Raw genomic sequence first — 24,202 nt, 5'->3', positions numbered from 1 at the left:
TAACACAACATTGTAAATCAACTATACTCCAATAAAAATTAATAAAAAAATAAATGTATTCATATATTTATATATGGAGCTACAGAGAGAGAGAGAAGAGTTACGATATGATTTCCATTTTCTTTGTTGTTGTCTCTGCTGATCTCTGTGTGTGTGTGTGTGTGCGCGCGTGTGTGTGTGTGCAAGTGTGCATTTCCTTTAGAAAATCTGGAGAGTTTATATGTTCTTAGGTCTTACTGTGGTTACCACAATAATCATAAATAATATACAAAAATCTGTAGTTCCTGAGGTATCTACTTTTATTGGTATGTTGAAGTTTTGTTATGAAAAATGAGGAAATCAATACAATTACATTTCTCCTTAATTTCATAATTAAGGACATTAATTTCCTAATTTCTAAAAATTATTTTTTTAATTTTTATTGTTATTGTTAATTATTGTTCTGTTGATTCCTAATTGCTATTAAATCATTACTGAGAAAAACCTAGTTTGGTAAATTTTTGTCTACATATTTTTTGAATTGGTTTCCTAATGTTTTGCTTAAATTTTTAAATCCATATGCATGAATAAATCTGAGTCTATAATTTTCCTTTTATATGCTGTCATTGTCAGATTTGGAATTATTACCTCTTTTCTAGACTCTCAACTGTAGGCCATTTGTTTCCCAAGGGACATTTAGCAGCATCTGGAGACTATTTTTATTGTCATGACCCGAGGGGCAGATGCTACTGGCACCTAATGGGTAGAGACCAGCGATCCTGCTCAACGCTCTACACAGTACAGGGAAGCTCCCCACAGCAAAGATTAGTGCCAAGGTTGAGAAATCCTGCTCCAGAGCATTTTGAGGAAGATTGGAATGATTAGGCCTTTAACGTTTGGTAGAATTTGCCTGTAAAAGTGTCTGCATTTAGTTATATCATTCTTCTAAAGTAGTAAGATGGTTTTAATTTTTTATTGTAGAGGTAAGTGAATTGAGGTTCTGTGATATTAAGTTAATGTTAGAGTAGCATTTACAAATAAAATCATTGGATGTCATGCATTTACTTATTCATCTATCAAATAATGATTTTTTACCTATTATATGCATGCAAGGGTCTCTGTTAGGTACTGTGAGATGCACAAATGAAGATGCCCCTCTTTTTTTATGAGAGTCTGGTAAGGAGGATTCAAGCATGTAGCCATATGACTGTAACCCAAAACAGGAGTAAGAAGTAAGCACCATGAGAAGAACACAAATAAAACTCTATAGAGGGGAGAGAGAGGGGGGGAGAGAGAGAGAGAGAGAGAGAGAGAGAGAGAGAGAGAGAGAGAGAGGGAGAGGGAGAGAGATCCAGGCCAGGGAATCAGAGAAGAAATTTGATAAAGTATTTTCTATAGGCAGATTTAAAGGGACTAGATGGATCTAGGTTGGCATCAAAAGCCGATGCAGGGGACATGGGTTTGTGCCCCGGTCCGGGAAGATCCCACATGCCGCAGAGCGGCTGGGCCCGTGAGCCATGGCCGCTAAGCCTGTGCATCCGGGGCCTGTGCTCCGCAACGGAAGCTGAAGTTTCATGATGGAGGGCCTCAAATAACAAACTAAAGGCTTAAATTTCAGCCCGTGGACCACAGAGAAGAGAGCTCCTGTAGTTATCTGTGTAGGGTAGGCGACTGATATAAGTTGTGTTCTAGCAAAAAATACTTTGGAGGCCTTGCAGATATGTATGGGGGTAGGTTATCACTTCAAAAACTGAGAGCTTCTTCCAAGCCCCATTTTATTTTCATTCTTGTTCCTTAACCCAGGGTCTGTCTCCGATCCTGATCTGGCGCTGTCGTGGCAGTTTGTCTGTGATGACTGCAATTTGTTCATCCCCATCCGATATTCTCCTAATCTCCTACCTGCCACTGAGGTTAATATGTTTGGTCACGTTTCACAAATGAGGAAGCCAAAATTCTGTGAGCTAGTGTGGACCCCTGCTGTTTCCCAGCCCACGTGGAGAGAGTGGAAATTGGATTTTGCTACCAAAAACCAGGGCTGGCAGCCGCTGAGCCCTGGGAGACCATACAACCTGCCAGGATCCTTGCTACCCTCCATCTCAGTACAGCCATACCCACTTTTTTTGTTGTTGTGTGTGAACTCAGCTATGCATGAAATTCAATAGTTTCCATAGATAAATCTGATCAGCATGACCGAATATAACCAAGACTCTGAGAGAACAAAATAGGATGCATCTCTTGTATCAATAATCCTAAGCAAATTTTAAAAATATAACAACTTTTTCCAAAGTTACTTCAGTTAAACAGCCTCACATCACTGCTGTTCTCAGAGCAATGATTCAGCAATGAAACTCACATCAGTAGAATTTGTTGACCAGTGAGGAAGAAATAAGAGTGTGAGATGGCAAATCCATTTCTTCTTGATAAATCCCTTGAGTTTCAACTTATCCAGGTTATGTAACCAGAGAAATATGACGAACTCTCCGGTTTCCAAGGAAAAGGAAACTCAAAACACCTCACTTTCACATGGCAAGCCCACAGGAACATATGAAGGCATATGAAGAATATGCGCATATATATATAAAACACATACATATATACACATGTGTGTATATATACGCATGTGGATACACAACGTGCACATACTCACATAGTATTGTGAAACACACTGCAAACAAAACTCATATATATGTATATGTGCTTACATACGAAGGTAAGCACAGACTGCAAGTACAGCATAAATCCATAATATAGCCCTTTGAAATTCTAAAAGACAAGGACAGAAGTTGTAACATTAAAAAATAATTGTGTAATCACTTTGTGATTAACTCCAAAAAACATTAATGAAAAGATTAATATAACCCTGGATATAACAGATTGATATAAGATTTGTTAAGCTTATATGAAGAATTTGAGGCCATTTCTTCATCTGATGTTGGCAAAAGGAGTTATCTGCTTGAGAACGAATTGTGGAATCTTGACACGATTTTAGTGCAATAACTCATTGTGCCAATGGAAGTTGAGGGACAGGTAGAAATAATGGAAGGGAGGAGGTGCAGGCTGGTGGCCACTATCTATGAGACCTGGCTTTGTAAGACCAGAACTTAGGAAAATTAAACTTTCAGAAAGAGTCTGCTCAATACTTTATAAAGTATTAAAGTTGCTAGCAGTAAAAGAAGACTATACAAAAGCAACAATGCATTTGATTGGCATATTACAGCTCTCATGCTGATGAATAAATTTGAGAGGATGGTGGGCTCAGGAGAGTATAATCAACATTTTTCCATATTGAAAAGAAGCTGTTATATTCTCTACCATAAACTGGAGTTATAAAAAGAGTTCAGGTTTTATACAGCATGCAGAAGAGAGGAAGTGAAAATGGATGGCAGTCTTAATCTTCATTCTACTGTGTATCTGGAACTATTCAAGAAGACTTCATGTGCTATATAGCTCATGATGCTGTTGAGATCTAATTTCCATGCTCATCCTAGTTCTCATTTAAAATAGAATTCAGTATACACTCAGATAGAAAATTTCAAATTTGCTATTCGCCTCCCAAACTCTTCAATGCAAAAATGGGTGAGATGCATTTTTTTATAGCTTTCTGCTTAATGTTTTCTTTTTCTTTTTTTGAAACAAACAGGCCTTCATTTAGAGCACCCTTTAGAGAAAGCTAGAGGTAAGAAACATAGGGAAAGCATATCTATATGTCATATATATCCTTAGGAATTTTGAGTTTCAGCTTGAGGTACTGTGGAACTATTTTTGGACCAGGTTTTCAGAATAGAGGCAAAGGCCATCATAGTAACTTGTTTATTCTGATAGGATGCTCCCTCATTTCTACTCTCCATATGGTTCTGGGTCGTTACAGTCTTCTGCTGAGAGAAGGATGAAATTAACGGCAAAGGATTTGGGAAGTTATTGGCATTTGGGAATTTATAAAATATTTATGAAAACCTGTCTGGGTGAGAATTGCTCTGGGGCATTGCCTAATCCCAAAGGATGGAGAAATTTGCCCAAATGCTAATCAAATTTCTTAGGATTCAACCAAACATTTCTGTTTTAATTCATGTTATTCCCAGGATTATGGGAGCCATGATTTAGTGAGAGAACAGGAGTCTAATGTAGTCCAATAATTGTTTCACAAGAGACAAGCAAGGAAACTAAAATAATCCCAAAGTACACCAGAGGAGAAATATTGAGCAAAACCATGAGAGCGATGATGTATCGGAAACCAATCAATCCACGGAGAGGCTGTTCTAGACACCAAGTGGGAGCAAACAAAGGAAACAGAAGACCCTGTCCAGCCTGTTAAGATTTTGGTACAGAGGCAGAGGAGCAGCAGAAGGTATCCCAGGCACTGTATGCTCTAGAAGTTCTGGGAACCAAGGAAGAAATCCTAGGTAAGCGGGGAAAGTTTGCTGGAGGATGTAAAAACTGGAAATGGAGCCGTGGATTGATCAGAGACAGGCAAGCAGATCCTAGAATGTTCCTACGAGAGTGAAGGGCAATTTTGGCTGGTCCCAATACCAGCTGGGGGGTATTTGGAAATACAAAAGTAACAACAGGTGTCGTGCATAAATTATGCATCAATTTATGTCAGGCACTGCTATGTTTGTTTTCATATGTTACACAATCCTCACAACTCTATGAGAACATACGTTAATCTCATGACATATTAAGAACGTGAAGTTTTGCCTATAGAACTAGCCCAAGATCAAAAATCTAGCTCTGATTTGTAGATATTAAGAGTATCAGGGGCTTCCCTGGTGGCGCAGTGGTTGAGAGTCCGCCTGCCGATGCAGGGGACACAGGTTCGTGCCCCGGTCCGGGAAGATCCCACATGCCGTGGAGCGGCTGGGCCCGTGAGCCATGGCCGCTGAGCCTGCACATCTGGACTCTCAACCACTGCACCACCAGGGAAGCCCCAGTAGGGTCAGCTTTAATGACCACAGCTCTAGATGACAGCCACACAAAATGCTCTTTGATTAACAAAAATAGCATATAGAGTTAACACTAGGATGGTGAATTATAACTTAAATAAGAAAATTCAGTTTCCTAGAATAATTGTTTCTCATCTTTTGAGAGAATAGTTGCAATTTCTTATAACATGTATGCTTTGCAATCTTTGTTACCTTAAGCTTTGTGGTAAATAGCTGCGTTAACAAGCTTTATAGTCAGGCAGTTACAAATCTCTGAGGGTCTTATTTCTTCTCATTAATTGTTAGTAAATATAAGATAAAGATACGTAAGCAAAATAATCAGAGGCAATATTTAATCTTCATAAGACCTTTGCTCCAATAGGCTAATTTCTAACAACACTATTGGTTTATTGTATTCCTATGAACACAGAAGTGTAAACATTGTATTAGTTCCACCTATTTTTTATTTACGGAGAAAGTAAATATCAATCGTCTTTTTATTTTCCATTCATGTAAAAAACTTCTCAACTCTGCAGTTTTCGCTTACATTTGCAATATCAAGATCAGTCAAAATTGGAAGTTTATAATTTTTGATTCTAGTCACAGAATCAGCTAGTGGTAAATCCACTGGGAAACATACAAAAGGAAGTTCATCACAGCAATATTACAATGCACGAAAAGAGCCCAGCTGTCTACTGTTAAAGCAATAGATAAATACACTGTGATAGTCTCACTTAATTAATGGTATAGGACAGTGAAAATGAGTGAATCAGTATGGCTGACTCTCAGAAAGAATATACTGAAAGCAGTCTCAGAAGAATGCGTGCAATATGAATCTGGTTTTATAAAGTTCAGAAACATGCAAAAATCCGGAATATATTGTTCAAGAATGCATCCTGGGTTCCTTAAAAAACTACAAATAGAACTACCATATGACCCAGCAATCCCACTACTGGGCATATACCCTGAGAAAACCATAATTCAAAAAGAGTCATGTACCAAAATGTTCACTGCAGCTCTATTTACAATAGCCCGGAGATGGAAACAACCTAAGTGCCCATCATCAGATGAATGGATAAAGATGTGGCACATAAATACAATGGAATATTACTCAGCCATAAAAAGAAATGAAATTGAGCTATTTGTAATGAGGTGGATAGACCTAGAGTCTGTCATACAGAGTGAAGTAAGTCAGAAAGAGAAAGACAAATACCGTATGCTAACACATATATATGGAACTTAAGAAAAAAAATGTCATGAAGAACCTAGGGGTAAGACAGGAATAAAGACACAGACCTACTAGAGAACAGACTTGAGGATATGGGGAGGGGGAAGGGTGAGCTGTGACAAGGCGAGAGAGAGGCATGGACATATATACACTAACAAACGTAAGGTAGATAGCTAGTGGGAAGCAGCCGCATAGCACAGGGAGATCAGCTCGGTGCTTTGTGACCGCCTGGACGGGTGGGACAGGGAGGGTGGGAGGGAGGGAGACGCAAGAGGGGCGAGATATGGGGACATATGTACATGTATAACTGATTCACTTTGTTATAAGGCAGAAACTAACACACCATTGTAAAGCAATTATACCCCAATAAAGATGTTAAAAAAAAAAAAAGAATGCATCCTGGTGTGTACAGAGTATAAAGAAAAACAGAACAATGAAAAACACATGATTTAGGTGTGTGGTTTTCTGTGTGGCAACAAGACAGGGAAGTTCATTCAGGAACGTCCAATGGACCTCTGGTAGATCTGACACACAGACCCTACCTCTGCTGGAAAAGTAAGAGGGAAGAAAATAAAGGGGGATGTTTGAATGAAGCAACGCTGACAGAGGTCACTATGCACTGCGTGTCTGCTATGTGCCTCTGCACTGCTGGATACATCTGAGTGGGTGAGAGGAAGCGGAAATAAATCAGGCCTGACTCTTGCCCTTGTGGAACTTAGTGAAACCATTCAGGAGGCAATATTCACCTCAAAAAATCAGCCAGGGCTTCAGGCAATCTGTGCTTTCTTCATTGTGCGGCTGGGTTCTTGTTACAGTTCCAATTAGTCAAGAAAAATCTGTTCTGTCCACCTGTCTAACACAACACTTTGAAAGTCCTTTCTCTAGACTCACTGATCTTTAGAGTTGTAACCTAATGAAAACTCTTCCATCGTACCCCAGCGCTTGTAGCATATGCCAAGCTCTGTGCCGTCGCCCGCAAGGGCATTCAAACTCTGGCTTCTAAGTAAGCAAGCTTCTACCCCCAGCTCTGCCAAATGACTACCCCAGGCTATTTGCTCCTGCTTTTGCAAATCTTCAAATCTGGCAAGCCTGATCAGTCTTCTGGGTCTTTGCACATGCTGTTCTGTCTGGGTGGAGTATACTACGGGTTACCTAATTAACACCATCCAGCTCCTTGACACTCGGTGCAGGAAGCTTTTCCTTACCCTTAACCTGGGATAGATACCCCTCACCTGTACCCTCAAGACCTTTATACTTACCTCTATCAACAACACATACTTAGCACAATGTTAAGTAACTACCTGTTGTTTTTCTGTTTCCCTGATAATTCTAAGAGCTCCCTGACGTACAGGAATTTCAGGGTTTTATGTAAAGGGTAATATGAGTAACCAGTAAAACCAAATAGGCCATGAAGCAGTATTTGCAGATTAAAAAAAAAAAAGAGTGATTCATCTAAATATTATAGGGGTATATAGGGCGAGATGTACATCTTATTGGAGGAAGCAAGAGTTGAACTGGCCTTTGAAGGGTAGACTTGGATCCGCAGAAAAGGAGGGCAATAACATTCCCAAAGGGGAAGCACATAAGCAGAAGTACAGAGGGAAGAATCTGGAAGTTATCTCAGCAACAATGAAAGCATAGGAATGATTAAGCAAGAAGTTCATATTATCATGGGGGATAACTTTGGAAAAGAAAATTGGGCTAAATTAGGACAATAGTTGGGTATAAATCCTGCACGAAATGGGAAGGACAGTGAAGAACGTAGATCATCTGAATGATCTGATGAAACTCTGAAGTCAATTCTGAGTTAACAAGGCAAAATCATTCAAAATTCAAACGGCAAACGTCAAAGCTAAGCTTGTCTTTCTGCCCCGATCACAAATACATAATAAGTTGTAAACAATACCTGCCGTAGTCCTCCTCAAGGAAGATGCCTGGCAAATTGGAGGCAATAGGAGAGACTGACTCATTCCAATGACTCTTCTGAAAATGAAAGAGGGAAAGGAAGTAAACCCACTTCAGTGCTCAGGGAAATTGTGAAGTGCCCGTCAGACTGGAATAATTGTATGGCAGCCTTTTGTGAGCTGTGATGGAGGACGGTTTAGGTAAGAAAAAAACCTTGGCAAAGTAAAATGCTTTCCTCCACTTAACAGTTTTAGAAATAGACTGTAGATGATGGTGTTTCTGTGCTCCAGGCGAGTTTCCACGGAGAAAGGAATGTCCCCAGGCAGGGAAGCCTTCCTGGAGCCAGCTGGAGAGCATGACCTGCCTCTGCCTAATCCTCTACCCTCCCAGGTCCTCTCTGCCCTTACCTCTCATGGTTGCTGCTCTAGCACCCAGGAACTCAGTGCAAAACCAAGTCAAAGAATTATTTGCGAGCTGAGGGTATGGGTTTCTGCAATGGAGACCAATGCCGCTGAGAGCTTAAGGGACCCCAAGAAATAGCACCCTTCTCTCACTGCAAGGCAGAGATCAAGATATTATTTTCACGACTGAAATTAAGCTGATGCTGGATAATGTGGCGTTGGCATGCTATAATAATGAACTATCGAACACCAAAGGGAAACTCTAGACCTCTTCACATTGGGTGCTGCACTTCTAAAATATAGCACGGGGGGCTTCCCTGGTGGCGCAGTGGTTGAGAGTCCGCCTGCCGATGCAGGGGACACGGGTTCATGCCCCGGTCCGGGAAGATCGCACATGCCGCGGAGCAGCTGGGCCCGTGAGCCATGGCCGCTGAGCCTGCGCATCCGGAGCCTGTGCTCCACAACGGGAGAGGCCACGACAGTGAGAGGCCCGCGTACCGCAAAAAAAAAAATAAATAAAATAAATAAAATAAAATATAGCACGGGGAAGAAGAGCAAATGTGCACTTGCTGAGGGTAGTGAGCTTTCAAGGAGAAAAGGTGCCAGAAGGGACTTAACTTCTCATTCCCGGTTTCTTTTTACCAAATTGACAGTTGAGTAAAGTTATTCCTCTTCCCTGAGGGCCGAGTGATTAAAGGAAAGTAGAGAGACTGTGAGAGTCAGACTAGTGGAACCCCCTCCAAAGCGAAGAAACTGTGACTGGAGAAGGGTTAGCCCACCTAGCAAATTTCTAAAATTTCAGTGTTCTTGGAGTGGCTGGAGGAAACCATTTTTATCTGGAAGAGCAAATCCAGAGCCCTTATGGGTCTCACTGAATTTGATTTACAGGTAGGGAGATGGGAGGCGCACAGAGGGGTGAGAAGGGTTAACTGTATTAAAGGAGGCCAGGGAAGGTTTCATAAAGGAGATAACATTTGACCTCTAGCCCTAAAACAGTGAAGATTCCAGACAGAATGTACAAGGCATGGGTTTTGGAATGGCAAGAAATCTCTGGAAAATTCCAAATATTCTGTGTAAATCTGGGGTAGTGAGTGAAAAAAACTGAGATTATATAGGTACACAGGTGAGCCTGGTCATGGGTCATGGGAGGACTTGTTTCCAGGAGATGACCTTGTTCTCTTAGAAATGGGGGAACCACTGAAGGGGTTCAAAAATTATTTGTTCCCTGAGGTTCTCTGATGTCTCGGTGATCCTCATCCCCTTTTGTTTGTTGACCTTTTGTTTGTTCCCATCCTGAGCACAGCTCTGCTTCTACTCTGGCTGTCACTGTGAAGCAATGTACTTCAGTTGAACTCTCCAGGTCTTATTTAATGGTGCACAATACATTCTTTTATAATTCAATTGAATTGTCTGACCTTTCATTAATAATTGAGTGAGGAGGGAGAGGCATGAAAATGATAAAAACACGACCCTTATTTTAAGGAGCCCCTTTTACAGTTAAGGGAGACATGTGTCTACAAAGCTAAATCTAGAACAAATCTAAGATAGAGCTTGAAAAAGGGGCAAATTAAGTACTTTTGAAGCACAGAGAAGGAAATACTCAATATTTTCCATGAGGTTTCCAGCTAAAGAGGACTCCACAAAAAGCGTAATCACACATATGAGGGGGCAGTTTTATACATGAAACTGATTGTCATGTTAATCTCTATATGTATTTATGCCGCTTGGTCCACACATGCTTGCAGTACATTGGAACTTGCACAGAGTTAATGGTATAAATTGGAGCTGATGAGAACCTGGAGAAGAGCAGCTGTGGGGAGATGGGACACAGGGGACACAGACACAGATGATTTATTTCTGAGGTCAGACCGAGAGAAGAGCTGCGGTTTGAAGGTGAGGGAGCAAAGATACGTTGCTCGACTTTCTGACTCTGGCGATGAGGCAGAGATTACTCAATGCTGTGGGCCAGAAACCTGCAGCCCCTCAAGGCTCCTGGGAGCAATCCCTGTGGGGAGGGTCTGTAAAAGACTCTGGAATGGACCAACAAGATTAGAGTTAACTCGATGGAAAAGTAGGGACTGTACAGCACACTCTTCTGGTTTATCTGATTTTATTGAGTTTTTATGCCTCTCTTTGTCTTTGAGCTATTAATAAATTGTAGATAACTGACTGTTAACAATGCAGATGATTCTTGGTCATAGATATGCAAACACATTTTGTCCAATGGAGGACAAGTTATCTCACCACCACTTCCTTGCAGGCAATTGTCATACTGAATTCTCCTTTGAACCGACTGTAACATTTTATTGTTCTCCTCATTAACTAATGAGTTAATTAATTCATCGCTGACACATGTCAAGTTTATATATATATATAAGTGATGATTTTACCTTTTAAAACAAACTTATCTTTTAATGTCTCTCATTGACTTGAACTTTATTTGAATGTGGGTCCTTAACCTCACATTTCCAGTGGCAGGGAAAGGGCTCCTTGGCCCTCTAGTACATAACCTGAGTTCATGTCGACTAATCCAGAAATCTGACAGGTGAGTGAGTAGTCATCTCTTTCTTCCTGGATGCCTAAATGAAGTGACTATTTCTCCCGCAATTCTCTCCAGGAAAGAACATGTGTGAGGTTAAAGCCTGAGACAAGGATTTCTTGTCTTGCCTTTAAGCTTTTGAAATGTCAGCCGCTTACTGTAAGCAAATAGTGTGCTCTGGCTGCCTTCTAATATACTCATAGCTCATATTCTTCCCATGCATTTAGTAGTTGTGTCTGGAGAAAATTTCTAAACCAACAGAACACAATGGGCCATTGGGGAAGGAGTCTTAAGTGTAAGCATTATTCTCATCAAAAATAAATTCTAAAAGGTAGTTCACTGGGTAGAAGGAAATTCTATTTGGGGACATTAAAACAATGCTCCCGTCTGCTGGCTGTACCCTGCTAGTAGATTGACTGCCCCCTCCTTTGTGGCCCCAGCACGTCCAGTACATACTCCTGTCCTAATGGCTGTAATCCTTGACTGCATTTATTTCTTGATGTATCTGTCTCTTTATAGAGTTGTGAGGCCCTTGAGAACAGGAAGGAGACCTATTTGATCTCTCCTCAACATTACGCACAAATTTGGAATATAGCGAGTTTTTAATATGTATCCCTGCATCTCTACCTCTTTGTAATTTCCACCCCGAGGGTCCCGGGGTGTCCTTTAGAGTTGGACAGATCAAATGTGTTGCTTGCCCCAATGTCATGGAGATAAGGCATGAGAATAAGCTGCTAAAAGAGAAAGCAATTAGAGTCATGGAAGCCACTAAATTAGACTCTCTCTACACATCCTCCAAGAATCATAGAAATAGAAAAGAAAATCAGTAAAACTCCAAATTAGACCAGGCCTGCGGCATGATCGTGAGAAAGAGAGTACTAAAACTTTGATTTATATGTAAGTGGGGAAATAAACTTTAGAAACTAGTAGATTGCCTCTGGAGCTCCCGCCAGAGCTGAGACTTGTGCGGGACCACGTGGAAGAAAGGTGTAGGGTCCTGGGTGTGACAGGAGACAGATGGCACCTACAAGAGTTCCCAATCAGAAGAAGAAGGCCCCACCTGAGTGAGGACAGATGTGAAGACTGGAAGTCAGAGCTACTGTAGAGTTAATTCTGGAATCTAAGTACCTAGGAGCGAGTAGAGCTGTCCATTGTACTATACTAAATATTCTGTGCGTTTGCGAAACCTCATCATAGTATCCTGGAAAACTACAAAGAGGCCATGAAAAGGTCCAAAAATATGGTTGAGGGAACATGCTGTGCGAACAAAGGAGAAGTCACTGCCCTCGTGGGGCTATAACAGAAGGGGGCTTTGAGGGGCGTCTGGAAGGAAGCACAGAACTACCTACTCACCAGGAGGGGGGCCTGGGCAGCAAGTTCCCTCACTGACTCTCAACAGATGTCTGGGCACTAACCTGACCCCCTTGAAGCTTCAGACCTTCCTCGGTCCAGGGATGCCCGTCAATATTCGTATTCTCTGTATTAATCTGTCCTCATGTCTCGGGTTCAATCCTGTTCTTGAATTTGGCAGGGTCCAGGTTGCTACAGAGATAAAATTGGTGGAAATAGATATAGTATCAATGAGTAAACATTTTAGATAGATTACAGGATTTATGTTTTAGGTGCTAATATAGAACTAAGGCTCAACTTTACATCTGGAACAAGTTTTTAGGCATAGAGAGTTATTAACTGCCCTTCTGTGACCTGTTTTCTCTACCAGAGGCCACTTTGGTGCCTATGCTAACCTGATATTCCTTGCACATGTCTAGAAAAATATACAAAGTATCCTTTGCTCAGGTGTACTGTAGGGAACTAACATTCATTGAGAAGATGCGCAGAGCCAGGCATTATGGTAAGTGTACATTTTATGTACATTTTTATCAGATCTTCTCTACTTGGGTATGATGGAACCCAGGGTGCCACGAAAGAGTTGCAGATGAGCTGAGATATTGATACTCTCTGCCTTTGAGGTGTCTGAACAGGACTGGGGCAGCCGGAACCCGTGGGCCAGACACATCAGGCCCCAAAGAGCCTATGTTTTCTGTGTGCCTGCCATGAATCATCTGGGTCTCACTGTGCTATAGCATTTATTCCTCATGGAAAACTGTAAGGTAAAAACTTCTTTCATATTTCAGATATGGTGGGCTCAGAGGAGGCTCCAAATAAACTAGTAACTGGTTAATTAGTTAGCGTTAGACCTCACAGACAGTGAGTGGCAGAGTCAGGGGTGCAGTTGTGTCTGCCTGGTACTGAACGCTGAGATTTTCCTCTACCCCACACGTTTCAGTTACCAGGACCCTCGTGGGTAGCCTCAGTCCAGAAGGCTTAGGACATCTCTGCATGATATCTGCAAACTCTCAGAGGGCAAGGATTCAGATTTGGAAGCTGAAGTAACAAAAGAACTGTGAGGAGCTCCCAGACAGCATCAGGCTCTGGAATGAGTGGGACTTTCTGCTGAGCAGTACAGTCTGATCACAGCACAGCAGTGAAAGAGGTTGGGAAGTGAACTGGGTTCAAGCCCTCGATGTCCTGTGTGACAGAGTACGGAAATCGGGCAAGGAGACATAGAGAGTGGGAAGCCATTGAAGCTTTGCTTTCCTTTAGTTTTCCCTTCAAATATCTTTTATTCAGTCTCTCCTGTCCCTGGGTGGACCTGGAGTCATTTTAACATGAAAGCCCAGGCCACATGAACTCAGCAGGCCCTCCTGTTTGACTGCAGGACACCAGTCCCTCCGGGGCATCCTCAGGGTGTTACCTTCTCTCACAAATTAGGTCAGTTGGCTTCCTCAGCGGCTGGACCAGTGCCCATGTTGCTGCCATTGCTTGTCCCTGAGCCAATGTTTTCTGCTCCATTGAGGACACTGCCTCTGATGCTGTGTTGCCCCTGGTTGGGACGTGGACTTCGCAATGCTTGCCTCAGAGCTGCTGCTTCTTGCTCCTGACCGTATGCACATCCCACTGCTACTTGCCTCTAGGTTCCTCTGATTTCCCTCTGACTGCCTTCATTCCCCAGTGCCTTCCCACTCTAGAACACTTGCCTGCCACTTTCTTGGACTAGTCTTATCTCTGGCTGACTGCTCTAAGTGGTATTTGTATCCATTTGCTCCCTCACAAATCAACACCCAAGAGGCAGCTACCATTGATTCAGCTATACTGTCCCTACTTTCGGTTCGTATAATCTAGGGAGCTCTCACAGCACAATGTGTTGGTGCAAGCTGTTAGAATGGTTCAGGTAACACCCACCATGCTGTACTATTTCTCCACTCTTGACTTCAGGCCCTGTAACTAACCTGGCTCATTAAGGCAAATTTCTTCTTCCCTTAGGCTAGATTCTCTCCATAAGGATCCACATTCTTTTTTGAAATTTCATTCCACTGAGTTATTCCTGCCCAGTTTACCAGATGTGCTTGAAGATATGTTGGCATCCTAATCTTGGCGCTCTTAGAGTTATTTTCCTGGGATGTTAGCCAGCATCCATGTTAACAGTGGATAACAGGAGCTAGAAAGTCACATAACTCACATACACTTTTCTCTTTATTTCAAAAGCATGTCATATTTACTGCAGAGATTTCAGACAATGCAGTAAAACAATAGGAAGAAAATGAATATCCCTGGTAATTTTACCACCCAGAGATAAATGCAGTTAACATTTACTGAACGTCATTTATATTCATTATGTGACCACGATATTTATTACGTGTCTGCCATTGTGCTAAGCACTGGCAATAAAAACCAAACAAAACAGAAGGCTTGCCTGCCTGCATACTGTCTTATAACCTGTTCTTTCTTCCATGCTACTGTTTCATACAGCCTATTTCATTTTATTCTTTATTGAAAATGAAAACGTTCTGAATTTTCTCTTGCACTGTGACTCAAGTCACATCCACATACATACCTTTTTCAGAATTTTCCAGCTGTCTGTCTTTCCCCTGCATTGCAGCACTTTGCTCCTAGACCTCCTTCTTCCCCTCTTTATTTGCTCTTAGCTAGTGATTCAGCGAACTGTCATCCTCAGTATTTGTCAACAAAGAGAGGGAAGGGACTGCCTTGGGCTCTGCTCTGCCCACTTGCATGATGCCTGAGTCTTTCCCTCCTACCTACCAGTGGTGGACGTGATGCCTCATTTTCCAGTGCTCAGCTTTCCATCAGCACCTGCTTATTGTAGTAGGATATTCTGTTGAGCTGACAGCCTTCCCTATTCCCATACTTGAGGCACTGCCTTCTGTGGGGTGGGGTGGGAGCTGTAATTCTCAGTGTTCACTGTTCCCTGTTCAGTGTTCACTGTTCCCGTAGTGGATCTTTCCAGCTACATACAGAGTTTTCCTTGTGGAGTGTGGCTGCAGATAGATGCAGAAGGATAGCACAGGGTGCTCTCTCACTCGAGGGGCAGATGGGCAACTGCTCAGCTTTTGGATTGGTTCAAATACTGGATAGTCTTTGAACTTGGGGACAGATAATGGAAGAAGAAAACATGTTTTTCTTTACATAATCTCTGTTTCATAAAATAAAGCCCAGGTAGGTTTTTCTCTATGTTGTTTTAAACCTATTAGAGTTAGTAGAAATTTCTCTCAGTTTTGACATTAGATTGTCAATCCATCCGAATGGTCTCTGTCGTTATTTTTCAGTTTCTTTTCTTTATGTTCATTCATACTTTAATTGCAAGTTGGGAGAGATGTCCTTACTCCGTGTAGGTGTACATCTAGTCTTCTCAATAATCGTAATAGCTGCTTTTTTGAGCACCTCTGTGACTGCTACTTTTCTAATTGCTTTTTTAATGTTATCATTTTGATTCTAATCCTATGAGGTAGGATCTTACAGTTAAAGAAGCCAAGACTGAGAGGTTAATAAAGCATTAGCCCAAAGACACTGAACTTGTAAGATGCGCAGTCTAGATTCAAACCTAGGACTCTCTCACCCCGAAGCTCCTGACACTTCCCCAGTCTCTTGACACATTTGAAGTTAATTATCATTTGAGTTATTTTGGGACTCCCCTCTAGAAATGAATTAGGACTGAGCTCATGCAAAATTTCCACTGATGGTGGCCTTGCGTACTGCAGGCAAAGGATAAGAACTGTCTGGCACTTTAATGCTATTCTCCTTTCTCCCTTCCTTCCTTCTTTGTACTCTTCTACCCTCCTTCATCCCTTTGCTCTAGGATCTCATGCTACATTCAGTCCATGAACCCATATTACCTACTTTCTACATGCATACAATTCCTAGCACAGTGGGGTTGACTGGAAATAAGTGGGTTCAAAAGCACTGCAGTTAAAAATGGCTTCTCTGACATCTGAAAATGGAGTGTAGACCTAGTCATAATCAGATCTCATTAATTGGTGATGTTTTCATGTGTCAATGGGAAGAGGGAGAAAAGTAGCCTCCCAGAGGAAACAGAACAGCTGACAAGCTCTAAGACACCATGGCTGAGCTCTCTGGTGGGGCTGGCTGGTGCTCTAGCACATCAACAGGGGAAGGTGGCTAACACTCAGGATGTGCTGTTAGGGCATCCCTGTCTCTTGAGGCATGATGGAGCAGAGTCTCCCTAGCAATGGCCCCGGAGGGTAGACTGAGAAGACGTGGGATTACCCAGGCTCTAGTTCTTCCTTCCATATTCAACAAGTGTGGCTCATGAAGTCCATCAACTTAATCACAAATGTAAAAACTATCCATTTCCTTCATGAACTCAATAACATCATGCTTTTGAAAGTATCTCCACTGATTTTTAAAAAGGAAAAATAGCAATGCCTGTTTGGGACTAAAGTCTATCTGTAAATTAAATATTTGAGATCCAGTAATAAAGCCCATCCCTGCACTTGAGCAAGTTATGTCTGACCAAAAAAAGTTGTTGACTGATAGGTAAATGATTTAAGTTTTCTCCAAATGGGTTTTAAACTTTATTCCTATTCTCAATACTTACACATTTGCAGCAAGACCAGCTCCCCAACAAGTTATCCCAGTCCTACATATTTTCATGTGTTTTACCTCACTCACGTTGCCTATGTGCATGATTACATGCACAATTATATTCTCATATAAAATATTCAAAAAAATTTGGTCCGCAACCCACTACTCTATGATGAGTGCACATTACGGGTCTTGGCTGTGCAGACCGGGGTCTCTCTACACATCAATTCATAGTGACAATTCACAAGAGTTCCCTTAGTGAACCTGTCATTTATCCGTCCCATAAGGAAATCAGATTGTCAGACCTGAGAGCTGACACGTATAGCAGTGTCTGTCAGAAATCTGAAGCTACTGCTCTCAAATAGACCTTCCAGAAAAACAAAGGCATTCAATCCTAGAGACCACTAGGAAAACAAGGAGGGCTTTAGGTAGTTTCTCAGGGAGAAGCACCGTGCCTCGCTGATGAGCTTCAAGACAGCCACAGCCTGTGACACATAAAGGTCACCAATATCCCAGAGAAATTCTCTTTCTCTTTTTAAATAGCTAATAACTGAGATATTAATTCACATTCCACAGAAGTCACTCATTTAAAGTATACAGTTCAGTGTTTCTTAGTCTATTCACAGAGTTATACACCCATCACCACTATCTAACTTAAGAATATTTCAGTCACCCCCATTAGTAATCATTTCTCAATCCTGATACCCACCTGCCAGCACCCTCAGGCAACCATTAATCTACTTTCTCTCTCTCTGATTTGCCTATTTGGACATTTTATATACGTTGAAATTTTAAAGCATACCCACTAAATAATGGAAATACACCAATGAATGTGTAATTTCCAAATCAATAGTTGCAAAAAAATTATATGAAACAGATCATTCCAAAAGAATACAGAAATGAGGGGAAACAAAAACAAAATAAGCAAGATAAATAGGAAACAGAAGATAGGAATTAATAAAGATGAAATCAGAAAGTCAACAGAGAAAATATAAAAGTGATTTACAAAACAAAAAATGCTGGGTCCTTAAAAAGACGATAAAGGAGACAAAGATAAGTCAAAATTGACTTAGAAAAAAGAAAAGGTAATAATAAACACTATTAAGAATTTAAAAGAAGTGTATAGGGTTTTACATTTGAGATTAAAAATGATAAAGGAATAAGTGATAAAATGAAGAATTTTCTTGAACATTTTAAGTTATCAGAGGTGACTTCAGAAGAGGTAGACAATAGAGATTGACCAGTAAGCACTTAACAAATCGAAACAACAGTAAAATGTCTCTCACTCAAAAACAATGAAGCCCATATTATTTGCAAGGCAATGCTACTGAATCTCTAAAGAATAATATCTCACTTGTACACTTTTTTCTCTCCTGAGACTAGATAAATGTTTTACGTAAGTTTACTACCAACACCTGACAAGGCAACAGGAAAAAAGAACATTACTGAGCAATCATTCGTAAGTACATAAATATAAAATGTATATATGTTGACAAAAAGATCAAATGTATCCCAGAAATGCAAAGAGAATCTATTACCAGAATCTTTTTTTTAAGAATAACACACACTTATCTCAATATATATGGAAAAATATTTTATAAATAATTTTTACTTAAAAAATGGTCTCATTTGTACAAAAATAGAAGGATATTGGTATTATCAGATAAAGGGTCTGTGACAAAAATGCACAGAAAATTATACTTAGTGAAAAACCCCTCAATCAAAATTATGAAAAATAGATGCCCATATTCACTGCAACTATTCAACAGGTTCTGAGAAGCCGTAACCATTGTGTGAGAGACAGAAATGAGAATAAGAATTGGAAATAAAAAGATAAAATTGCTTTTATTTGCTAATTATTACTTTCTACCCAGAAAATTCAAGATTCTAACAAACAAAAGATTATACTTAATAAGAATCTTCAGAAATTTTCTGGATAAAAGATTAATAATAAAAATTAATTTGCATTGTTTTTTGCATCAGGAACAACCAATGTAAAATGATACTCAGTATTTAAAGATATCAGTAAGTTTATTTTATTTCCTCCTCCCTTCCTTCCTTCCTTCCCTCCCTCCCTCCCTCCTTCCTTCCTTTCTTCCCTCCTTCCCTCCTTCCTTCTTTCATTCCTTCCTTCCTTTCATTATCATTTTCCCTTAGTTTTGGGGTGTTTTGTTCATTCTCTCCTCAATTCCTCATTGAAATGGGAAGTCCTTGGAACGAGTGTTAACTGCGTGCTTGCCTTAGGGGATAATAACACCGTCCAAGCTTGGAAGAGAGTAGGCACGGTGGCTGCAGCAGAAGAGAGAAGCCTGGGAGTCCAGTCCATCTCTGCACTGAAGGCAAAGGCTCTGGCCCTCCAGGGCCTTGTCCTACTACCCCTGCCATCCCGTCAGCGTCAGCACATGGCAATGCCTGGCATGGAGTAGACTGGAGGAAAGGCGAGCTGTGTGAAGGCAGCCGAGCACCTTCCCCTGTGACAATCCTTAACGAACTGTGACACTACTCCTAATGAAGATGGAGGCTGGGCACAGATTTCTCAGGTGTTTAATGTATTCTTAGCCATACTGCAGAGTTCTGGGGCAAAAATCAATTTCCTTTCTGTTTACATCAAAACTCATGTTCTCCATTCAGCGTCTTAAAATCACTGGAGCAGAAATTTCATACTGATACCTCATTTTGTTTAGAGAAACCAAACCGCATAAAATCATTTCTGCCTTTGTGACACACATTTTGGGGGAATTTTCTGTGAAGTAAAATTCTTTATATTAAAGGTATCTCAGTGATGTCTAACATAAGTAAGAACATAGCCTCTCTCATAAGACTAAAATGACATTCATCAAGTATTTACCTGAAAATAAGTATATTTTATACATATTCTTAAAAACCTAAATCTTATTTCAAAAGCCATTGTGACCAAAGTCAATATAACTTCAATTGAAGATGTAATCTATTCTTGGCTTGACAACAAGAGAAATAATACTGAAATAGAAATAAATAGAAGTAAAACTCTTTTAAACCCTATGAAATTGGAATAGGAATATTTACTCGGAGCTTTATATCTAGGGATCATTAACCAGTTAACTGCAGTGGGAGAGAAAACTAGGGAAGATCTTGGATTTATATCTAGTATTGTCCCCAGATTTTGGTGGTAGAGGGGATACCAGCCTAGTCCAGTGTGAAGTAATAACTGCTTAACCTCATCTGCACACAACAGGTCTCCAGATGCTGCTGGTGAAGATTCAGGGAAACAGAACTCAGAGGTCACGTGGGAAAATGAGAGAAACCAACTGGCAGTGATATTTGGACACATGGGAAGATGCAGAGCTGCCCAGAGTGTGGGCAGCAGGATCTCAGCCTCTGAATTAATATCTGAACTCCAGGGATCAAATTCCTGGTTTGGGGAAAAGTTGGCAAGGATAGACTGCAGTATAAGCTCTACTATGAAGCAGGTTAATCAAGAAAAAGACTTGGGTCCAGGAAAACAAGACTGGAAACACTCACCATACCTGATACAAGGTAGGTTTTACATAAGGTCGCCGCCCAGTTACCAAGTTTGTGATCAAGGTCAAGAACAGAGTATATATGAACTTGGTGTTATGTATTAGATTGTGATCGATTATTTGGGGGATTAGGGAAAGCCTGGGGAGAGAGAGAGAGCCTCGTGGCCAGCAGCCAGGTAGAGCCTGCCCTACTCGGGAAACTGCTGCAACAGTCTAGGTTAGAGACAATTAGGAGGATTTGCCTTCGTGCACAGCCTAGTACTAAATTCATCAGCCTGACTTCTTTCGCAATGTCTAAGAAATTCTAAGATTATTTTCTTATTGACCTCTACATTGGAAGCTGGCAGGTAGATTCTATTGTGAGGAAGAAAATGCATACATTTCTAGAGAGGTGAGGATTTGGATTACAGGTTGTTTCCGTTCTCTTTATTTCACCAGGGTGCAGGTAGATTCTGGCCCAGAGAGAAGTGTGCAGAGAAAGGCGTATCTCATTTGAGGATCTGCCACTGGTTTAAGTTACTCTTCAAATCTTAAAATGCCAGGCCCGTCTCCTCCCCTTAGTGATTTCGTGGTAACAAACATTTATCTGCAGAAACAGAAATGAAATGTCAGAAGCAGCAGTCTTCAGCTATTTCTATTTCGTGGATGAGTGCCTTTCCACTTTGTCACCTAGTAGAGAGGCCAAACTGCCTCCTAGATTCATCTCTTAAAAACAATTAGAATTCTTTTTTTTTTTTACTTGTTTGAGAGACATTCCTCTATTTCCTGCCTCATATATGACCCACACACCAGCTAAACACCCGCAGAGGACACGCTTTTGAATTCACCTATGGGCATCGGACAATTGATGAACTAGAAGAACATTCTGAAAGCCACAAAAACTCATCTCCTGTCACTGACTGCCTTCTGCACTGCATACCAGAGGCTTTGAGTCTGGTTATTTGAAAAGATGAAAGTCTCCTTGGAGCATTTTATAAAGGCTGGACGTTAGGGACGAGGCGAAATTAATAAGATGTGTGAGACCACTGTGGTGAAAAAAATTTTAAATGACCTCATAAGGTTGGCTGGGTGTACATCCCTGCAAAAGGAAGCTCCTTGAAGATTTTTGTCCTTCATTTTCTTCAGTGTCTTATCCAAGTATCAGTGAAACTGAGCAGGATTCTGTGGTGCCGTTCCAGGAACAGATGCCCTCCCCACCTGTGTCCCCCACCTGCTTCTTGTTTATAGAAAAGCTTTGGCCTCCTAGACCTTCCCTGAGTTCCAAAGAGCAAATTTAATCCAAGAAGAAAGAAAATGCAGAAACAAAGGAAAACAGCCAAGAAAGACACAATAATAATAGTTTAGACATATAACAAAGTCAACGACCTTCAGTTCTTCCTCAAGGGCTATAGGGAAATATCCTGAGCCATATCCTTGAGTTGTTTTGAAGTTTCTCCCACCACCAGGTGGGAGAAATTAACTGCATGCTAACCACCAGCACATAGACCCCAGACTGGTTGGAACCAGAAAACTGCTGATTGAGATTCCAGAAACATCACCCTGTTACCTCACCACCAACCAATCAGAGAGTTGTGCATGAGCTGATCACACACTCAGAACGCTCTCCCTCGCAGTGTCTTTAAAAACCCTTCCCTGAAAGCCACCTGAGAGTTTTGAACGTGAGCTGCCCTTCCTTCCTGCTTGACGGCCTGCAATAAATGCCGTGCTTTCCTTCACAGCTCGGGGTCAGTAGGTTGGCTATGCTGTGCACCCAAGGAGTGGACACAAGTTCGGTTCAAGTGTTATTCAACTGGCAACAAGGAAGTTCATTTCCTTCTCAAAATTACCATCCAGAAACTGAGTAGTTGAAATTATTCCTTAACTAGGGCTCTCCCAAAGGATTCAAGCCAGCATCCAAAGCACTTATCAAGTACCTGTCATGCTCCAGTCATTAAAGAAAATAGACAAAGATCCTGCCCTCATGAAGCTTATATTTCACTTACTGGGGACTCCTCGAGGGAAGAACTATTACTATCACGTCTCTTAAAACTTTATTGTCCAACAAAATGGTTGGTATACATTATATCATTATATTTTTTTGCAATGATACTGAATGAAAATTTTCAGTATGACGAGCTTGATAATTTGATGAACTCTCCCAGTCAGATAAAACTAGATCCAGGATGTATTTCAAGAGATACACTTCCCCACTGGGCTCACTAGAAAGAGAAATCTCCAAAGGTTAAAAGAGAAACTACTTAACCAAACAAAGAGAAAAGCACTCACTAAACTGGAACCAGAGGAGAGAGTGTGAGTTATATGCTAATAAAGTCCAAGGTGATGTTGCCAGCAGGGCAGATGCCCACCAGAGCTTTCACAGTCCAAGTCCAGAGTCACCAGGAGAATACCCTGTGTTGAGTTGGCTTCTCCAAGTGAACTGAAGGGAGCCCAGGTTAGACACTGAAGAATCTGATGTGTCTCTCCAAAAACAATGTATAGCTTGATTTGTTTCTATTTTAAATCTAATCCAGCATTTTCTTCTAATTTGCCAGTTTAACTCATTTGAATTATTGTGATTGATATATTTGGACATTTCAAAATCTTGTTCTGTCAGTTGTTTTCTTACTGATTCTATATGTCATCTGTCTTCTTTTATACATTTTGATAGTTTTTATTTGTTCATTATTTCTTTCATCCTAAACCCTCCAAATTAGAATTTATGTATAGTCATTACCCTTGTGATTTTTTTAAAAATATTTATTTTATTTATTTATTTAATTTAGTTTTTTGGCTGTGTTGGGTCTTTGTTGCAGCGTGCGGGCTTCTCTCTAGTTGCGGTGCGTGGGCTTCTCTCTAGTTGTGGCATGCGGGTTTTCTCTCTCTAGTTGTGGTGCACAGCCTCCAGAATGTGTGGGCTCTGTAGTTTGCGGCATGCGGGTTCTCTAGTTGAGGCATGCGAGATCAGTAGTTGTGGTGTTCAGGCTTAGTTGCCCCACAGCATGTGAGATCTTCCCGGGCCAGGGATCAAACCCGTGTCCCCTGCATTGGCAGGTGGATTCTTAACCACTGGACCACCAGGGAAGTCCCATTCTTCTGATTTTACCATGCATGTTTTAAAAATTCTGAAGTTAATGTATATCTTATGTCTCCCTCCTCCATCCTAAACAATGTGAGAATGCTAGAACTTTTTCCTCTTTTATACCTTCTATTTTTATTATTCCATTTCCATCTCTATTGATTTGATGGTTGACTATTCCTTATTCTTTTTTCTTAGTGATAACCCTAGGAATTATAATAAATAATTTTGGTTTTTAAGATCTAATTTAAATTAGAACTTTTACTATTTCCTAGAAAACACAGAGCTTAGTATTTTGAAATTCTTTCAATTTTTTTAAACCTAGTTATTTTAATACTATTTTAAATTCCATAAGACATTATAGCCAATATTCATGTAGGTTTACCAGAGTCAGCTTTTTCATTGTTCTTCATTTCTTCTTCCATCTTCATAGTTTCACTTAGGATCAATTTTATCGTGTCAGAAGAATACCAATTAATATTTCCTCTAGTGTGTACCTTTTGGCGATGACTTCTCTGTGTATCTCTGTCTAAAAAGTCTTTATTTAACTTCATTTTTGAAGGCCCTATCATACTAGGTTGGCAATCATTTTCTTTCGGCACTTTGAGTATATCCTTACATTGTCTTCTAGTTTTCATTATTTGTACTGAGAAGTTAGTTGTAAGCCTTAATGATGTTCCTTTGAAGTTAATGTATTTCCTCTTCCCATTTGGTTGCTTTTAAGCTTTTCTGTCTTTATTTTTCAAAAGTGTTTATTTAATTTGATGTTTATTTT

Source organism: Aethalodelphis obliquidens, unplaced genomic scaffold (genome assembly GCF_003676395.1).
Source record: "Aethalodelphis obliquidens isolate GAN/ISIS:26980383/991018 unplaced genomic scaffold, ASM367639v1 scaffold12, whole genome shotgun sequence".
Taxonomy (NCBI): domain Eukaryota; kingdom Metazoa; phylum Chordata; class Mammalia; order Artiodactyla; family Delphinidae; genus Aethalodelphis; species Aethalodelphis obliquidens.
The sequence above is the reverse complement of the archived record's forward strand: the minus strand, read 5'-3'. Positions refer to the sequence as shown.